At 42.6% G+C, this 4,799-nt stretch overlaps 1 non-coding gene across 1 annotated transcript; it reads left to right on the top strand.

Annotated features, from left to right (window-relative positions):
- The first annotated feature begins 3,883 nt into the window (after positions 1-3,883).
- On the top strand, positions 3,884-3,991 carry LOC130953244 (small nucleolar RNA R71). The gene has a single exon (XR_009075415.1). It is a non-coding gene; the product is annotated as a small nucleolar RNA R71 (small nucleolar RNA).
- The last annotated feature ends 808 nt before the right edge of the window (positions 3,992-4,799 follow it).

Genomic DNA, 4,799 nt, shown 5'->3' with positions numbered 1-4,799 from the left:
ATTCTTTCTTTTTCAATTAAGAACATTTTTTATTCAAGAGAGGTGATGGATTCATAGGACATTCATAACTTTAAGGCATAGACACTAAGACACTAATGATCATAAGACACAAACATAGACAAACATAAGCATGAAAATTTCGAAAAACAGGAAAATAGAGAACAAGGAGATTAAAGAACGGGTCCACCTTAGTGATGGCAGCTTGTTCTTCCTCTTGAAGGTTTTATGGAGTGCTTGAGCTCCTCAATGTCTCTTCCTTGCCTTTGTTGCTCCTCTCTCATGATTCTTTGATCTTCTCTAATTTCATGGAGGAGGATCGAATGTTCTTGGTGCTCCACCCTTAGTTGTCCCATGTTAGAACTCAATTCTCCTAGGGAGGTGTTAATTTGCTCCCAATAGTCTTGTGGAGGAAAGTGCATCCCTTGAGGCATCTCAGGGATCTCATGATGAGAGGGGTCTCTTGTTTGCTCCATCCTTTTCTTAGTGATGGGCTTGTCCTCATCAATGAGGATGTCTCCCTCTATGTCAACTCCAACTGAATAACAGAGGTGACAAATGAGATGAGGAAAGGCTAACCTTGCCAAGGTAGAGGACTTGTCCGCCACCTTATAGAGTTCTTGAGCTATAACCTCATGAACTTCCACTTCTTCTCCAATCATGATGCTATGAATCATGATGGCCCGGTCTAGAGTAACTTCGGACCGGTTGCTAGTGGGAATGATTGAGCGTTGGATAAACTCCAACCATCCTCTAGCTATGGGCTTGAGGTCATGCCTTCTTAATTGAACCGGCTTCCCTCTTGAATCTCTCTTCCATTGGGCGCCCTCTTCACATATGACTGTGAGGACTTGGTCCAACCTTTGATCAAAGTTGACCCTTCTAGTGTAAGGATGTTCTTCTCCTTGCATCATAGGCAAGTTGAATGCCAACCTTACATTTTCCGGACTAAAATCCAAGTATTTCCCCTGAACCATTGTAAGCCAATTCTTTGGATTCGGGTTCACACTTTGATCATGGTTCTTGGTGATCCATGCATTGGCATAGAACTCTTGAACCATTAAGATTCCGACTTGTTGAATGGGGTTGGTAAGAACTTCCCAACCTCTTCTTCGGATCTCATGTCGGATCTCTGGATATTCACTCTTTTTGAGTGAAAAAGGGACCTCGGGGATCACCTTCTTCAAGGCCACAACTTCATAGAAGTGGTCTTGATGCACCCTTGAGATGAATCTCTCCATCTCCCATGACTCGGAGGTGGAAGCTTTTGTCTTCCCTTTCCTCTTTCTAGAGGTTTCTCCGGCCTTGGATGCCATAAATGGTTATGGAAAAACAAAAAGCAATGCTTTTACCACACCAAACTTAAAAGTTTTGCTCATCCTCGAGCAAAAGAAGAAAGAAGAGAGTAGAAGAAGAAGAAAAAATGAGGAAGAAGGGAATGGCTTTGTGTTCGGCCAAAGAGGGGGAGAAGTGGTGTTTAGGTTGTGTGAAAATGAAGGAGTGAAGAAGGGTTTATATAGGAGAGGGGGGCTCATGGTTCGGTCATGTATGGGTGGGTTTGGGAGGGAAAGTGGTGTGAATTTGAAGGGTGAGGTAGGTGGGGTTTTATGAAGGATGGATGTGAGTGGTGAAGAGAAAGATGGGATTTGATAGGTGAAGGGTTTTTGGGGAAGAGGTGTTGAGGTGATTGGTGAATGGGTGAAGAAGAGAGAGTGGTTGGTGGGGTTGGTGGGAATCCTGTGGGGTCCACAGATCCTGAGGTGTCAAGGAAAAGTCATCCCTGCACCAAATGGCATGCAAAATTGCGTTTTTAGCCATTTCTGGCATTAAACGCTGGGCTGGTGCCCATTTCTGGCGTTTAACGCCAAGTGATTGCCCTTTTCTGGCGTTTAACGCCAGTCTGGTGCCCCTTTCTGGCGTTAAACGCCCAGAATGGTGCCAGACTGGGCGTTAAACGCCCAACTGCTAGTCTTACTGGCGTTTAAATGCCAGCAACATCTTCCTCCAGGGTGTGCTATTTTTCTTCCTGTTTTTCATTCTGTTTTTGCTTTTTCAATTGATTTTGTGACTTCTCATGATCATCAACCTACAAAAAATATAAAATAACAAAGAAAAATAGATAAAATATAACATTGGGTTGCCTCCCAACAAGCGCTTCTTTAATGTCAGTAGCTTGACAGAGGGCTCTCATGGAGCCTCACAAATGCTCAGAGCAATGTTGGAACCTCCCAACACCAAACTTAGAGTTTGAATGTGGGGGTTCAACACCAAACTTAGAGTTTGGTTGTGGCCTCCCAACACCAAACTTAGAGTTTGACTGTGGGGGCTCTGTTTGACTCTAATTTGAGAGAAGCTCTTCATGCTTCCTCTCCATGGTGACAGAGGGATATCCTTGAGCCTTAAACACAAGGGATTCTTCATTCACTTGAATGATCAGTTCACCTCCATCAACATCAATCACAGCCTTTGCTATGGCTAGGAAGGGTCTGCCAAGGATGATAGATTCATCCATGCACTTCCCAGTCTCTAGGACTATGAAATCAGTAGGGATGTAATGGTCTTCAATTTTCACCAGAACATCCTCTACAAGTCCATAAGCTTGTTTTCTTGAATTGTCTGCCATCTCTAGTGAGATTCTTGCAGCTTGCACCTCAAAGATCCCTAGCTTCTCCATTACAGAGAGAGGCATGAGGTTTACACTTGACCCTAAGTCATACAGAGCCTTCTTGAAGGTCATGGTGCCTATGGTACAAGGTATGGAAAACTTCCCAGGATCTTGTCTCTTTTGAGGTAATTTCTGCCTAGACAAGTCATCCAGTTCTTTGGTGAGCAAAGGAAGTTTGTTCTCCCAAGTCTCATTTCCAAATAACTTGTCATTTAGCTTCATGATTGCTCCAAGGTATTTAGCAACTTGCTCTTCAGTGACATACTCATCCTCTTCAGAGGAGGAATACTCATCAGAGCTCATGAAAGGCAGAAGTAAGTCCAATGGAATCTCTATGGTCTCATTTTGAGCCTCAGATTCCCATGGTTCCTCATTGGGGAACTCAGTGGAGGTTAGTGCACGCCCATTGAGGTCTTCCTCAGTGGCATTCACTTCCTCTCCTTCCTCTCCAAATTCGGCCATGTTGATGGCCTTGCACTCTCCTTTTGGATTTTCTTCTGTATTGCTTGGAAGAGTACTAGGAGGGAGTTCAGTAACTTTCTTGCTCAGCTGTCCCACTTGTGCCTCCAAATTCCTAATGGAGGACCTTGTTTCAGTCATGAAACTTTGAGTGGTTTTGATTAGATCAGAGACCATGTTTTCTAAGTCAGAGTGGTTCTGCTTAGAGTTCTCTGTCTGTTGCTGAGAAGATGATGGAAAAGGCTTGCCATTGCTAAACCTATTTCTTCCACCATTATTGTTGTTGAAACCTTGTTGAGGTCTCTGTTGATCCTTCCATGAGAGATTTGGGTGATTTCTCCATGAAGAATTATAGGTGTTTCCATAAGGTTCTCCCACGTAATTCACCTCTTCCATTAAAGGGTTCTCAGGATCATAAGCTTCTTCTTCAGATGAAGCATCCTTAGTACTGCTTGGTGCATTTTGCATTCCAGACAGACTTTGAGAAATCAAATTGACTTGCTGAGTCAATATCTTGTTCTGAGCCAATATGGCATTCAGAGTATCAATCTCAAGAACTCCTTTCTTCTGATTAGTCCCATTGTTCATAGGATTCCTTTCAGAAGTGTACATGAATTGGTTATTTGCAACCATTTCAATTAGCTCTTGAGCTTCTGTAGGCGTCTTCTTCAGATGAAGAGATCCTCCAGCAGAGCTATCCAAAGACATCTTGGATAGTTCAGAGAGACCATCATAAAAAATACCTATGATGCTCCATTCAGAAAGCATGTCAGAAGGACATTTTCTGATCAATTGTTTGTATCTTTCCCAAGCTTCATAGAGGGATTCTCCATCCTTCTGTCTGAAGTTTTGGACTTCCACTCTAAGCTTACTCAATTTTTGAGGTGGAAAGAACTTTGCCAAGAAGGCATTGACTAGCTTTTCCCATGAGTCCAGGCTTTCTTTAGGTTGTGAATCCAACCATGTCCTAGCTCTGTCTCTTACAGCAAAAGGGAATAGCATAAGTCTGTAGACCTCAGGGTCAACCCCATTAGTCTTGACAGTGTCACAGATTTGCAAGAATTCAGCTAAGAACTGATGAGGATCTTCCAATGGAAGTCCATGGAACTTGCAATTCTATTGCATTAGAGAAACTAATTGAGGCTTAAGCTCAAAGTTGTTTGCTCCAATGGCAGGGATAGAGATGCTTCTCCCATAGAAGTCGGGAGTAGGTGCAGTAAAGTAACCTAGCACCTTCCTTGCATTGTTTGCATTGTTGTTGTTTTCGGCTGCCATGTCTTCTTCTTTGAAGATTTCTGTTAGGTCCTCTACAGAGAGTTGTGCCTTAGCTTCTCTTAGCTTTCGCTTCAAGGTCCTTTCAGGTTCAGGGTCAGCTTCAACAAGAATGCCTTTGTCTTTGTTCCTGCTCATATGAAAGAGAAGAGAACAAGAAAATATGGAATCCTCTATGTCACAGTATAGAGATTCCTTGAGATGTCAGAGAAGAAGAAAATTAGAAGGAAAAGGTAGAAGAATTCGAACTTAGTCAGATAGAGTTCGAATTGTGCATTGAGGAGGAGTGGTACTCCATAAATAGAAGGATGTAAGAAGAGAAGAAGAGTTTTTCGAAAATTAATTAAAAAGATTTTGAAAAGTTGATTGATAATTTTCGAAAACTAAAAGTGGGAAAGGAATCAAG

The sequence above is a fragment of the Arachis stenosperma genome, chromosome 9, assembly GCF_014773155.1.
Source record: "Arachis stenosperma cultivar V10309 chromosome 9, arast.V10309.gnm1.PFL2, whole genome shotgun sequence".
NCBI classification, from domain to species: Eukaryota; Viridiplantae; Streptophyta; class Magnoliopsida; order Fabales; family Fabaceae; genus Arachis; species Arachis stenosperma.
Note: the sequence above shows the minus strand (reverse complement) of the source record. Positions and strands in the feature narration are given on the sequence as shown.